This window comes from Solanum stenotomum, chromosome 4, assembly GCF_019186545.1.
Source record: "Solanum stenotomum isolate F172 chromosome 4, ASM1918654v1, whole genome shotgun sequence".
Taxonomy (NCBI): domain Eukaryota; kingdom Viridiplantae; phylum Streptophyta; class Magnoliopsida; order Solanales; family Solanaceae; genus Solanum; species Solanum stenotomum.
Window position 1 is genome coordinate 26,266,901 of NC_064285.1, and position 16,616 is coordinate 26,283,516.

General features: G+C 44.7%; 1 long non-coding RNA gene across 1 annotated transcript; it reads right to left on the reverse strand.

Annotated features, from left to right (window-relative positions):
• Nucleotides 1-11,950: 11,950 nt before the first annotated feature.
• Nucleotides 11,951-14,776, reverse strand: LOC125862782 (uncharacterized). The gene is made up of 3 exons (XR_007446075.1): nt 14,662-14,776; nt 14,152-14,228; nt 11,951-12,108 (listed from the first exon to the last, which is right to left on the reverse strand). It is a non-coding gene; the product is annotated as an uncharacterized LOC125862782 (long non-coding RNA).
• Between the last annotated feature and the right edge of the window lie 1,840 nt (nt 14,777-16,616).

Below are 16,616 nucleotides of genomic sequence, written 5' to 3' on the forward strand. Positions count from 1 at the left end.
GATAATAATCCAAGAAAATAGGTTATACGGATCGAAAAATAGATTAGGGGAGTAAAATCCTTACCTTTAGTTCTAAAAGAGGTGGAAAAGCTTCAAGAAATAGCCCTAGGTCATTTCCTAACTCTTAAGAACGAACTTTTGTAGAGAATATCGTTTTTGGAGGGTTTTACCATATTGAAGTCACGACTATCCACTACAGTAGGATCCTGCTACAGCTGGATGCATGGAGACAAAATGTTACCCGTTCACGCTAAGATCATTTTCAGGAGTTCTACTCACCTGAATTCAATTTCGTAAAGTCGTACGGGTTCCTTAACATCTTAGCTATCCACTCATGTAATCAAATTCATTAATAGATCTCTCATTTGTTACCCCGATTTCCCTAGAACTCATTGACTGTGATTTTGTCCAAATCTGGACTAGGCTAGGAAATCTCAAGTTACTACGAAAAAGTTTTGTAGCCCCAATTCTTTCCCCATTGGCTTTTCCATAAAAACAGAATCAGGTCGTTACAATAGATACCAATTTACCATCACTCGTTCCAGAGTGATCAACTAAGAAAGACTGGCTAAAATAAAGGTAGAGTAGTATTTGAATCGTCGAATTACTAGGGATACTTTTCTCGCCTCCACATCTTACCGAATCTCATTACCCCCTATGGGTTTCACATCTCCAACCCCAAACCAACCAATTGAATACCTACGCATCCTCTCTTGTAATGCCTCAATGAAGTCATCATAATGCTCGAGGGATAATTATTGTTGTATGTACACTTAGATAACCACAAAGCTATTCCCAATAACCACCAAAGTTTGATCGTACACATATCTGCAACATGATATCAAGGACTTTGACACAAAGATGAATCCTTTCTCACATAACCATGATAAAATCGTAAATCAAAAATCGCCACAATTAGAGGTGAACCTGAACCAACCAACACACAATTATAATACCCGAACAATCATAGTTCTTATCAAAATCTCAATGTCACAACCCAATATCCCATGAGTTTAAGTTATAAAAAAATTTGTCTTCAAAAATCAGATACTCATCGAGGGATATGTCCAAGCATACAAACCCTCCAACAACACTATCAGAATGCTAGATTTAGAAATTGTAGATTACCTCTTAAGAACAGTAGAATTGGACCCAATGATCCCCACATTCAACCATACATGATCTCGACGACAAGATGAAATATTAGATTATCAGACAACCATAAATACACATGGTAGCTCTTCTATGAACTCTCATAAACAAGGTGGTACATGTTGAAGTACTAAAATACTTTTAACAACTCCAAGACCACACTAATTATGTCATTCGAAATTACCAAATATTCCCAATCTTCCCACTTAACCAACAAAACATCGCAGGATTTGGTACCCCTAATCCACCACTAAGGATCCACCCAGAAATTTGGAAACACACAAAAGCATAGCTAGTGAATCATACTCACAAAACTAACAACCATCATAAACACTCCGACCTTTTACCTTACTCTAACCCAATATTTTTTAAATGAAGATCTTTGTTTGGTACTTAACAATCAATAGTAGTAAACTTACTACTCACCCCAGTTGTAGTCCCTTCCAATGCTCAATATCGGATAAAATTGATCATTTCTCACCTTGCAAATTCATACCTTGACAAAATACATCACCACAAATATAGATTCGCAATGAAAAATCTGAATTGTAATTTCCACAATATAATAAAATCCCTTTCTCTATCAACATTAGCTTCTACCTTGAAGATTTTTATGAATTCATGGACCTCCGTTTATTATTGATCGCATCTCCATCGATCTTACCATATATTTCGCTAAAATTTCAATCATACTCATTACTAGACTCAAAAACAAAATCAAGCACTTGTCATCACACTCAAGCTAATGTTCACACACTCCTTTCTCAAGTCTTTTTCAATAATTAATAACCAATCTGATGGATTTGTGACACTATTACCCTAGCCACATCAAAACGAATGAAATCACGTTTCTCTGAACCCAATTATCTATCCCTCTGAAGATACCTATTTAGCCTTTCGAATCAAATACAATATTCTTGCTCTCGCCTCTCTCTAAAGGCTACACCTCATCCCACTATTTTTCTTGATTATGACTCTAGCTCTTTTAAATTCTATTTGAGTGGTGTTCCACCATCTCTTAAAACTTATCATACCACCACGTTTCTCACCCAATATTAGAAAACCACGACTTTAGATATTCGCAAGTTGTACTTACTATACAAAATTTGCTTAACCAAAAATCTTATTATATAATTGCATTCCATCACAATCCATCACAAACTCATACTACCATTACAATTGGTTAGCCCTGGCTATCACTACGAAGTCAACCTTTTCAATGACATGTCACCTCAAACTCAGGTATACCCATCAAATTCAAAAGTACTAGCCCAATTTTTATACGCATTTTCTTACTAAAATACTACAATTACATTCACCTAAATATACTCGTTTGGACTTTCATTATCCATAAGCTTGTCATTTCTGTATCAATCCACTCATTTATGGCTTAAGATAGGATCATCAGTCCTCACACCACCATCCTTCTTCTTAACAAACAAGACAGGAGCACCCACGTGGAAACACTAGGAAGATAAAACCTTTATCAAGAAGATCTTGGATTTGAGCTTTAAGATCTCTCAATTCTGCCAGATCAATGTGATAAGGAGTAATGGATATGGGGAAAGCGCCCGGTTCCAAGTCAATGCAGAAATCTATATCTCTATTTGGAGGCATACCAGACAAATTAGTAGGAAACACTCCTCAAAATTTGGATACTATATTAATTGACTCAATTGAGGGAGACTCAACCTCAACATCCCGAATATGAGCCAAATAAGACAAATAACCCTGCCCTAACAGTTTCCTACCCTGCACGAAAGATATGACCTTAGTTTACTTAGGCTTGTACCCCCTTCCCACTCTAATCTTTCCCTACCCGGGGTCTCTAGAGTTACCTACTTAGTATTACAATTAAGCTCGGTATAATAGGGGTACAACCAAGTCATGCCTAAGATTATATATCAATTCAGTCATATCTAGCATAACCAAATCAACCCAAGTCTGGAAAGTCATAAACACACAGGGCAACACGATATACAGGGTGACTATGTCTAACTCTTTAACTGGGGTAGAACATGGATGGGGGCATCAAGTACATCTTAATTCATATCAAATCCCAAGAAAAACTCAATGGACACATAAGAATAAGTCGAACCCGGATCAAACAACACATTAGTCATCTGGTCACAAACAAGCATAGTACATGTGATCACTACATCAGACACCTCAGCGTTAGGTTTTCCCAGAATGGCATAAAACTGAGCCCTGCCATCTTGATGAGCAACCTCCTCGCCTAGCTGCACCACTCTTCTACCTCCATTACCATTTCCCCGACCTCCACAGCCTTGCTGATTTCCTCCTCATATGCACAGGTTCTCCATAATTTTAACACACTTTATAACTTATATTCGATTGCTGAACATTGAATTAGATCGCGGGGGTTAGTTCGGGTATGATTCAGAGCATAATTGTGACTAGGGGAAAACAGAGGAGACAAGGCTGAGATTCTGTCTGGCCCTGTCCTACTCTTGCGAGAGAAATCCTGCACTGGCAATCTCGCCGTGGCAGGAAAATCCCTTCCCAGACGCCCTAACGAAAACAGAACCTTTGCCGACAATTTCTGGGGTTCCTCTCTTTTCTATATTTCCCCTAGATTTCCCTGCTATAACTAGACATTAAAGAAAATCCCTTTAGATAGGACAATCATTATCTACCCCTCGATCAACCCAACGAAGTACACACTTTAAATACTTTTACATCGTTTCAACAATACCACACACAAATCCCCAGGATACATCTAGACTCTCACACTGTTATCAGTTGGTCACAACGTACGTCCAGATTTCTCGCTTATGAACCACATCGTTATTTATCTAGACCATTGCACCTAATCTAGTGATAATTTTATTTTCACAACAAGTTTCACGACACTCAAGCAATTACAATTTGCAGACAAGTCCAAATTCTTTAATTAGTTCGTTCCATAGACGACCATTATTGATCATTTATGCCTTATATGACCCGTACCAATTGGAACCTTTTGAGTTCCAATTAACTTGCTTGTGTTCCATCTAGTGCACTTCGTTGAGATACCAATTGGAATCGGGAGATACCAATTGAACTCAACTCATACTGTCACGACCCGATTTATCAAGTCATGATGGCACCTACTATAACCCACCAGCAGGTAAGCCAACCCGTAACCCGGAACAACAAGTAATGGATCTGAGGGTAGAAATTAAACAAGAGTAGGTAAATAACAATATAAATAGGCGGACACAAACCAAACACATATATACAAATAAAGATCCCTCCCAGAACCTGGAAGTCACTAGTACAGAGCTACTACAAAATGAGTACAAGTCCCAAAAGTGGACAACAGAGACTGGACTGTCTCGAAAGGAAGAAGACAAGTCTATATATACAGATGGAGACTGAAATAGTACAAAACGTCGTCTCCAGATAAGTCTACTCCAAGCTCGATCAACACTGGCTACTAGTGCTCGGACCTGCATCATAAAATAGATGCAGAGCGTAGCATGAGTACCAAAACAACAGGTACCCAGTAGGCATCATCGGCCGACTGAGCAAGATAAGCAAAAGTGAACTGAAATGCAAATAAAGGGTCACATCAAGTGCAAAGAGTAGTAAATGGGGGGTATGTACACGAGCGTACAGGCAACAAAGACAAGTAATCTAACTAACTCCGTCGGGCTCCCATAAACCCGACGGGTACGCTCGTGCACAATAAAAGAAACCACCTGCACGGACCCCCATAAGCCCGGCAGATGGACCGACAGTTGAAGTAAAATAATGGAGCTAGAAGGTCTATCACAATATTACCAATTTCCGGACTTGTAACTGAACCATTCCCAATCATATTCCAAGATCTCATTACGTCCCGGACTTTAACCGGAATCTCTCCAACCTCCAAAACCTCAACCTGCAGATGAGAGTAATCAAGACTAAACTGAAGCTTTAGTGAGGAATTGGGAATACACCACGTGCAAGCTGGACCACGGACTCGAACCGGGTACTATAGCTAATGAGTCAACCTATATGGGCTGGACCACGGACTCGAACCGGGTGCTGTAGCCAAAGGTCGGGCACGGGTGGGCTGGACCACGGACTCGAACCGGGTGCTGTAGCCAAAATCAGATCACAGGTAAGCTGGACCACGGACTCGAACCGGGTACTGTAGCTAAGCCTGGACATAAATGAGCTGGACCACGGACTCTAACCGGGTACTGTAGCTGAAACCAGATCACAGGTAAGCTGGACCACGGACTCGAACCGGGTACTGTAGCTAAGCCTGGACATAAATGAGCTGGACCACGGACTCTAACCGGGTACTGTAGCTGAAACCAGATCACAGGTAAGCTGGACCACGGACTCGAACCGGGTACTGTAGCTAAGCCTGGACATAAATGAGCTGGACCACGGACTCTAACCGGGTACTGTAGCTGAAACCAGATCACAGGTAAGCTGGACCACGGACTCGAACCGGGTACTGTAGCTAAGCCTGGACATAAATGAGCTGGACCACGGACTCTAACCGGGTACTGTAGCTGAAACCAGATCACAGGTAAGCTGGACCACGGACTCGAACCGGGTACTGTAGCTAAGCCTGGACATAAATGAGCTGGACCACGGACTCTAACCGGGTACTGTAGCTGAAACCAGATCACAGGTAAGCTGGACCACGGACTCGAACCGGGTACTGTAGCTAAGCCTGGACATAAATGAGCTGGACCACGGACTCTAACCGGGTACTGTAGCTGAAACCAGATCACAGGTAAGCTGGACCACGGACTCGAACCGGGTACTGTAGCTAAACCTGGACATAAATGAGCTGGACCACGGACTCTAACCGGGTACTGTAGCTGAAACCAGATCACAGGTAAGCTGGACCACGGACTCGAACCGGGTACTGTAGCTAAGCCTGGAAAAAGTAAGCTGGACCACGGACTCTAACCGGGTACTGTAGCTAAGAATCAATATCCAACCATCCGTCGCGGGAAATATCACCAAACCGATTACCATAAATAATCCTTTTAGTCCGACCCTCATATACCCCAAATCGCCGAGGAAGTATCCAATAATGAGTAAGCTAGACCACGGACTTTAACCGGGTATTTGTAGCCGATATAAAAGCAGGGCATTATGGATACAAGGTCATAAGCTGAGTTACCGACTATCAGACTCAAGTCTGCTATATCAGTCTACAAGGAGCTAACCGTCCGAAACGACGTCGGAAAAAGTTCTACTGCCCAACGACATCCGAAATCTCGCAAGTCTATGGCAACACTAGTCTAAGCCTAGACTAAGGCCAAACATACTTCAAATCAATATTATCATATACACCACCAGATATGGCTATTCAATAATATCAAGAGACATGCTGTCATAATCCAACACTTTCCCGAAATAAGGTCTAAGGCAGGAATTATAGAAATTTAGCATGCTCGACACCCGAACCCCTCCATACTCAAGCAAATCAATAAACAATTGCCTAAACATGCTCAATCTCACGAGAGAAAACCATAGCCTACCTGAAAGCCGATCACGCGTGCTCCAACTCACGGTACCGGATCTTTTCCTCTCCGAACGGTCTCCAAATGCTTCCCCACTAACAAAAGGTTAATCACCTCGTCATTACGAATATATTGACACTAAAATTATATTTTTCGGAGACGGACCCAAAATCGGGTCTAAAACGGGATTGTGGGGCCCACACTTAGAATCTCAAAATCGAATCCGTGGAAACGTCCCAACTACCTTACTAAACTAATATCCCAAAATTTTAGCACAAACAGATGCCCACAACACCGCAAATCAGCCACAATAATTAAAAAGGACAGCCCTTTCATCATCAATTTCCGGAAAAACGAGACCCTTTCAACCCAAACAGATTATACCACGACGATCCTTGCGAAAAACTCTACAAGTTAGCCACAAGAATGACTCAAAACGGACTTACGATGATCAAGATCTCACATTTCAAAAATTCAACAACAAAACATCCGAAAATCACACTGGCAGTGGCTAAAAATTGATTTCTTACCTCAACGAAGCCTCCCCTCGCGTTTTCGAGATCACCGCTAGATTCCCCTCGAAATTCTCTTGAAGTTTGCCTTTTGAATCACTTAATTTGGATTAAAAATGAAGGAGCAATCTCAATTTGAAGTTGAACAAAAATTTGGACGAAATTCGTTCTTAAAAATCTGGAAATTTCCACCTCTGCCACGTGTCGTCACGTGGCTCTGCCACGTCACCGCCGCGTCAAAATTTTACAACCCTCCAAACTTAAATTTCGATGTTTCGGACTCGTTCGGAGTCGGAAAAATACAAACCTTATATGGAATCTGATTGGAAATGATATTTCGGACTCAATGGTGAAGGCGGAATTTCCATTTGGAGCTCGCTTCGACGAAAAGTGGGTCCCACACCCAGTATCATTTGAGCCAGATTCCACAATTGCTATCTAAAGTCTCGGGAAGTGAACAAAGGGTCGTTCTAGACCAAAATCGATCTTCCGAAGCTAACCTAGCTGTCAGAATTTTCATCTGAGCACGTCTTCCAAGAAGGTTGACCAAAGTCAACTTTTCAAGTTATAAAAATCTCCAAAACAGGAGAACGGGCCTAAAACCCAAACGAACGACCAGGCGACCGAACAGTCAGTGCCAGCAAGTCATAAATGACTTGGGGTCGCTACAGGAACGCTCTAAACGATGAAATGAATTCTTTAATTTAAAAATGACCTGGAGGGTCATTACAATATCCACTACTAAAAGAACTTTCGTCCGCGAAAGTAAGAGTCAAGAAGTACCTGAATGCTCAAATAAGTCGGGGAACTGTGCCCGCATCTCATGCTCGGTCTCCCAGGTAGCCTCCTCAACTGGACGATGTCTCCAATGGACCTTAACCACAGGAATGGCTCTGGAACGCAACCGTCTAACATCTCTGGCCAAAATAGCAACTGGCTCCTCAATGTATCTCAAACTGACGGCTGGGAATCCGATCCAACAGATATGACTGAGCATCCACATAAGCCAGTACACACCGGGAATCAGAGATATCAAGCCGTACCATCCGGTTAGCTAAGGACTGGATGTCCAAAGCTAATGGTCGCTCCGTAGTAGAAAGAAAAGCTAGACTACCCATACTCACTGCTTTCCGACTCAAGGCGTCCGCTACTACATTTGCCTTGCCCGGATGGTATAGAATACAGAGGTCATAGTCCTTTAGGAGCTCAATCCAACGGCGCTGTCTCGAATTAAGATCTCTCTGGCTCATAATGTACTGAAGACTCCTGCGATCAGTATAGATCTCGCATCGAACTCCATACAAGTAATGCCTCCAAATCTTAAGCGCAAAAACCACCGCCGCCAACTCTAAGCCATGAGTGGGGTAGTTGCGCTCGTGCGACTTAAGCTGCCTCGACGCATAAGCAATAACGCGGCCCTACTGCATTAGTACACAAACCAAACCAATGCCGGATACGTCACAATAAACAGTAAACCCCTCGCCCTCAACTGGAAGAGTCAATATAGGAGCGGTGGTAAGCAACTCCTTAAGACTCAGAAAGCTCCTCTCACACTCCTCCGACCACACAAACGGAACATCCTTGCGAGTCAACCGAGTCAAAGGTGCTGCTATAGTAGAAAATTCCTCAACAAAACACCTATAGTAGCCTGCCAGTCCGACGAAGCTACGAATCTCAGTCACAAAGGTGGGCCTGGCCCAATCACGAATGGCCTCAATCTTAGCGGGATCTACCATAATGCCATCCTTAGACACCACGTGCCCCAAGAATGATACGGACTCAAGCCAAAACTCGCACTTTGAGAACTTGGTATAAAGTCGCTGGCTTCTCAAAGTCTGGAGCACTATCCTCAAATGCTGCTCATGCTTCTCCCGGCTCCGCGAGTATACTAGAATGTCATCTATGAAGACTATGACAAACAAGTCCAAGTACGGCCTAAACACCCTAGTCATCAAGTCCATGAACGCGGCAGGGGCGTTAGTCAACCCAAAAGACATCACTAGGAACTCATAGTGGCCGTAACGAGTCCTAAATGCAGTTTTAGGGACGTTCGCTGCCCTAATCCTCAACTGGTGGTAGCCGGATCTTAAATCAATCTTAGAAAATACCACGGCACCCTAAAGTTGGTCAAATAGATCATCAATCCTAGGCATGGGATAACGGTTCTTCACCGTCACCTTGTTCAACTGCCTGTAGTCGATGCACAATCGCATAGTGCCGTCCTTCTTCTTCACGAAGAGGACTGGGGCACCCCAAGGCGATACACTAGGCCGAATGAATCCCTTACCTAAGAGATCCTGAATCTGAACACTGAGCTCCTTGAGCTCTACGGGGGCCATACGGTATGGTGGTATAGAAATGGGCTTAGTGCCCGGCTCTACTTCGATAGAAAAGTCAATGTCACGATCAGGAGGGAGACCAGGCAGATCGGCAGGAAACACATCTGTAAACTCTCGAACAATAGGTACTGAATCAACGGTAGGACCCTCCCTACTAACATCTCTAACATAAGCTAAATAAGCCAAACACCCGCTAGCCATCAACCTCTGGGCCCGAACAAAAGATATCATCCCAACTGGCGTGCGACGACAAGAGCCCTGCCACACCACTGGTGAAATACCAGGCATGGCTAAACTAACGGTCTTAGCGTAGCAATCCAAGACCGCATGGTGGGGAGATAACCAATCCATACCCAAAATCAAATCAAAATCCACCATATCAAGCAAAATAAGATCAACCCTAGTGTCTCGCCTCTGAATAGTCACCACACAGGATCTAAATACCTGATCCACTACTAAAGAATCACCTACCGGGGTTGAAACACGCAACGGCTCAACCAATAGCTCTGGGATCATACTCAATCGAGGAGCACAATAAACAGATATATAGGAATATGTAGAGCTAGGATCAAATGAGACGGATGTGGGCTGATGGCATAATAACACTGTACCTGTGATCACATCGTCCGAGGTCTCAGCATCTGCTCTAGCTGGAGCTGCATAAAAGTGGGCCTGGACTCCCCTACCTTGTGCATTGGCTGTGCCCCCTAATCTGCCTCCTCGGGGACCACCCCGTATACCCTGGTGACCACCCCTACGGTCCAGTCCCTGGCCTCTGCCTCTAGCTGGAGGTGCTGGCGCATGCCTAGCTGCCTGTGGAGCGGGTAAGGCTAACCTGCGATGGGGACACTCGCGGGCCCAATGATCTAACTCAACACACTCATAACACCCCTGGGACTGTCGACTGAGAGCTGGAGGTTGGCTACCCCGGCCAGAAGAACCCATCTGTGAACTATCTCGGCCCCGACTAGGACCCGCACTAAAACCAATATGGCAGTGCTGATCACCCTCCGATGCCTGGAGAGAGGCCTGGAAGGGGCTACTAGACTAACCCGATTGAAACCTCTGCTGAGATCTATCATAAGACTCTCGAGGTCTGAAACAACGCCTATCATGGCTATCCTCCTGTCTAGCTCTCTTGCCGCTGCCCCCTTGGGCCTCGCGACGGAGCTGCTCGATAGTGCGGGCATGGTCCACTACATCCAGAAATGAGCGGCCCACTGAGACTAAAGACTGAGTCTCAATCCGCAACTGTAGTCTCAAACTCCGAACAAAACAACGAACCCTTTCGTCCTCAGTAGGTAATATCATGGCGGCATGCCTGGAGAGCTCGTGGAATCAGGCCTCACACTCTGATACTGTCATGGAGCCCTGCTCTAACCGAGCAAACTGATCTCTGAGCTGATCTCTGATGCTCCTGGGAATAAATCGGGCCAAGAAGGCCTCTGAAAACTCAGTCCATGTGACCGGTGGAGACCCAGCTGGCCTGGTCTCTAAGTATGTACGCCACCACTGCCTGGCGGGACCGTCTAACTGGTAAGCGGTGAAGTCTGCCCCTCTCGACTCCACTAAACCCAAAGTCTGTAGCCGCTCGCGGCAAGTAACTAGAAACTCGTGGGCATCCTCCCCCACTGCCCCAGAAAACCTCGGCGGTGATAGTCTAAGGAACACACCGAGCATCTTCTGCTCCCGTAGTGGCATGACGCTCTCCAAATCGTCAGGCTGGACAATCGGTGCCGCTGGTGTAGGCTGGCCCTGCGGTACTGGAACAACTGGAGCTGGGGCCTGCTGCATACCCCCAATGGCAGCTAGTATCTGTACGAGCATCGCCTGTATATCTGGAGCTGCCACAGGCTCGGGCGGTGGCTGGGCTGATCCCGGACCCATCGGCTGCTGCGGTGCTGGAGCTGCTGGTGGCTCTATCACCGGCTCTGGAGTTTGCTCTCGGTCCTGGGCTGGTGCTGTAGCTCTGGCACGACCTCGAGGTCGGCCTCTACCCCTAGCTGGGGCCCTACCACGCGTGCGAGCCATCCCTATAAAAGAGTGGTACAAGTAAAATTTTCAGAAATCGATAAGACACACAATGCACGACAGTGATACAAAAGCAGCACGTTCCTAAAGACATCCTGTAGCCTCCCGAAGATAAGTAACGGACGTCTCCGTACCGATCTGCAGGACTCTACTAGACGTTAGCTCTGTACAAGTGAGACCGACGAACCTGGGGCTCTGATACCAATTTGTCACGACCCGATTTATCAAGTCATGATGGCACCTACTATAACCCACCAGTAGGTAAGCCAACCCGTAACCCGGAACAACAAGTAATGGGTCTGAGGGTAGAAATCAAACAAGAGTAGGCAAATAACAATATAAACAGGCGGACGCAAACCAAAAACTTATATACAAATAAAGATCCCTCCCAGAACCTGGAAGTCACTAGTACAGAGCTACTACAAAATGAGTACAAGTCCCAAAACTGGACAACAGAGACTGGACTGTCTCGAAGGGAAGAAGACAAGTCTATATATACAGATGGAGACCGAAATAGTACAGAACGCCGTGTGCTCACCCCCGTCTCCAGATAAGTCTACTCCAAGCTCGATCAACGCTGGCTACTAGTGCTCGGACCTGCATCACAAAATAGATGCAGAGCGTAGCATGAGTACCAAAACAACAGGTACCCAGTAGGCATCATCGGCCGACTGAGCAAGATAAGCAAAAGTAAACTGAAATGCAAATAAAGGGTCACATCAAGTGCAAAGAGTAGTAAATGGGGGGTATGTACACGAGCGTACAGGCAACAAAGACAAGCAATCTAACTAACTCCGCCGGGCTCCCATAAACCCGACGGGTACGCTCGTGCACAATAAAAGAAACCACCTGCACGGACCCCCATAAGCCCGGCAGATGGACTGACAGTTGAAGTAAAATAATGGAGCTAGAAGGTCTATCACAATATTACCAATTTCCGGACTTGTAACTGAACCATTCCCAATCATATTCCAAGATCTCATTACGTCCCGGACTTTAACCGGAATCTCTCCAACCTCCAAAACCTCAACCTGCAGATGAGAGTAATCAAGACTAAACTGAAGCTTTAGTGAGGAATTGGGAATACACCACGTGCAAGCTGGACCACGGACTCGAACCGGGTACTATAGCTAATGAGTCAACCTATATGGGCTGGACCACGGACTCGAACCGGGTGCTGTAGCCAAAGGTCGGGCACGGGTGGGCTGGACCACGGACTCGAACCGGGTGCTGTAGCCAAAATCAGATCACAGGTAAGCTGGACCACGGACTCGAACCGGGTACTGTAGCTAAGCCTGGACATAAATGAGCTGGACCACGGACTCTAACCGGGTACTGTAGCTGAAATCAGATCACAGGTAAGCTGGACCACGGACTCGAACCGGGTACTGTAGCTAAGCCTGGACATAAATGAGCTGGACCACGGACTCTAACCGGGTACTGTAGCTGAAACCAGATCACAGGTAAGCTGGACCACGGACTCGAACCGGGTACTGTAGCTAAGCCTGGACATAAATGAGCTGGACCACGGACTCTAACCGGGTACTGTAGCTGAAACCAGATCACAGGTAAGCTGGACCACGGACTCGAACCGGGTACTGTAGCTAAGCCTGGACATAAATGAGCTGGACCACGGACTCTAACCGGGTACTGTAGCTGAAACCAGATCACAGGTAAGCTGGACCACGGACTCGAACCGGGTACTGTAGCTAAGCCTGGACATAAATGAGCTGGACCACGGACTCTAACCGGGTACTGTAGCTGAAACCAGATCACAGGTAAGCTGGACCACGGACTCGAACCGGGTACTGTAGCTAAGCCTGGACATAAATGAGCTGGACCACGGACTCTAACCGGGTACTGTAGCTGAAACCAGATCACAGGTAAGCTGGACCACGGACTCGAACCGGGTACTGTAGCTAAGCCTGGACATAAATGAGCTGGACCACGGACTCTAACCGGGTACTGTAGCTGAAACCAGATCACAGGTAAGCTGGACCACGGACTCGAACCGGGTACTGTAGCTAAACCTGGAATAAGTAAGCTGGACCACGGACTCTAACCGGGTACTGTAGCTAAGAATCAATATCCAACCATCCGTCGCGGGAAATATCACCAAACCGATTACCATAAATAATCCTTTTAGTCCGACCCTCATATACCCCAAATCGCCGAGGAAGTATCCAATAATGAGTAAGCTAGACCACGGACTTTAACCGGGTATTTGTAGCCGATATAAAAGCAGGGCATTATGGATACAAGGTCATAAGCTGAGTTACCGACTATCAGACTCAAGTCTGCTATATCAGTCTACAAGGAGCTAACCGTCCGAAACGACGTCGGAAAAAGTTCTACTGCCCAACGACATCCGAAATCTCGCAAGTCTATGGCAACACTAGTCTAAGCCTAGACTAAGGCCAAACATACTTCAAATCAATATTATCATATACACCACCAGATATGGATATTCAATAATATCAAGAGACATGCTGTCATAATCCAACACTTTCCCGAAATAAGGTCTAAGGCAGGAATTATAGAAATTTAGCATGCTCGACACCCGAACCCCTCCATACTCAAGCAAATCAATAAACAAATGCCTAAACATGCTCAATCTCACGAGAGAAAACCATAGCCTACCTGAAAGCCGACCACGCGTGCTCCAACTCACGGTACCGGATCTTTTCCCCTCCGAACGGTCTCCAAATGCTTCCCCACTAACAAAAGGTTAATCACCTCGTCATTACGAATATATTGACACTAAAATTATATTTTTCGGAGACGGACCCAAAATCGGGTCTAAAACGGGATTGTGGGGCCCACAATTGGAATCTCGAAAACGAATCCGTGAAAACGTCCCAAATACCTTACTAAACTAATACCCCAAAATTTAGCACAAACAGATGCCTAAAACATAGCAAATCAGCCACAACAATTAAAATGGGCAGCCCCTTGATCACCAATTTCTGGAAAAACGAGACCCTTCCAACCCAAACAGATTATACCACGACGATCCTTGCGAAAAACTCTACAAGTTAGCCTCAAGAATGACTCAAAACGGACCTAAGATGATCAAGATCTCACATTTCAAAATTCAACAACAATTCATTCCGAAAATCACCCTAGCAGTGGCTAAATTCGATTCCTTACCTCAAACGAAGCCTCCCCTCGCGTTTCCGAGATCACCTCTAGATTCCCCACGAAATTCTCTTGAAGTTAGCCTTTTGAAGCACCTAATTTGGACTCAAAATGAAGGAGAAATCTTATGTTGAAGTTGTGAAAGAAAAATGGACGAAAATCGTTCTAAAATCTGGAAATTTCCAGATTTCCATCCGCTGCCACGTGACAGCGCGTGGCTCTGCCACGTCACCGCCGCGTTAAAATTCTACAACCCTTCAAACTTAAATTTCGATGTTTCGGACTCGTTCGGAGTCGGAAAAATGCAAACCATATATGGAATCTGATTGGAAACGATATTTTGGACTCAACGGTGAAGGCGGAATTTCCATTTGGAGATTGCTTCGATGATAAGTGGGTCCCACACCCAGTATTGTTTTGAGCCAGATTCCACAACTGCCATCTAAAGCCTCGGAAAGTGAACAAAGGGTCGTTCTAGACCAAAATCGATATTCCGAAGCTAACCTAGCTGTCAGAATTTTCATCTGAGCACGACTTCCAAGAAGGTTGACCAAAGTCAACTTTTCAAGTTATAAAAAAAAATCTCCAAAACAGGGAAACGGGCCTAAAACCCAAACGAACGACCAGGCGACCGAACAGTCAGTGCCAGCAAGTCATAAATGACTTGGGGTCGCTACAGGAACGCTCTAAACGATGCAATGAATGCTTTAATTTAAAAATGACCTGGAGGGTCATTACACATACCACAAGCGACAATAGTAGCTAGCGAGCCCCATAAAACTGCTAATTGCAATCACAGAACTTGGTCGAACCCAATTCTTAACTGCCTCATCCTTTAACTGATGGTAACCAAACCTTAAATGAATCTTAGAGAAAACCGATGCACCTTGCAATTGGTGAAAAAGGTCATCTATTCGAGGCAATGGATACTTGTTCTAAATGGTGACCCTATTCAATTGTCGTTAGTCTATACACATCCTCTCTTGCTAGTGATGGTGTTACCGTTGTTGTTGCTCTAGCTCGGACCATAGAGTGAAAGGGGAAATATACTAATTTATATAACCTAGATACAAATTGGATTCAAGTAATAGCACGAAGGAGTAGAAATAAGTGAGTTTTTCCTCAAGTCCTATAACCTCTCGAAGAAAAGTACGAACTCATCGTACCATTCCGTAAAACTCTACTAGACTTGTTTTGGTACAATAAGATCAATGAACCAAGGGATCTCATACAAACTTTGTCACAACCCAGACAATCGTGAGTGGCACTCACACTAACCCTCCGGTGGGAGAACCAAAACTACAGCCCAACTAATAACCTTAACCAAGGGAAAACACATTTAAAGCTACGAAAGCAGGTTTAAATGACAATAAAAATGGAGTCCCCATAAACTCCAAAGGTTTGAATAAACTAGCCAAACTAATGCGGAAGAACAACCCCTAGAACCTAAAAGTCATTGTACCAAAACTCTACTGACGAAAAGTCTAAGAACAAGGGGTACAACCCCGAAACTAAACAACACTTTAAACAAATAGTCTGAGTCCGAAAAGAATGGACTTAAACAAGAGAAATCCATGCCAGCATAAAAGAACTAGCTCACCCTTGAATCCGGTCACGCTCAATAGTCATCTACCTGAGGTCTATCAAAAGCTGCCTGAAGATGCCGTGTACTCAACAAAGAACAAGCAAGTGCAGTATCAGTACACAACCATAGTGTACTGGTAGGATCACACGACTATCCAAGAGGTGAAATATACATAAACAGTCAAAACAAAGTAAAACACGCATATACAATATTAGTCAACACTTACCAATAATGCACAATTTTACAAGCCTCAAGAGATACAATTATCCTTTTAGAGAAACATACAGTCTACCAATATTAATCATCATTAGATATGAACGTAATCATCACAAGTATAGACACAACATAATTCAATGGTCCTCTCAGGGAACCCAATTCAATG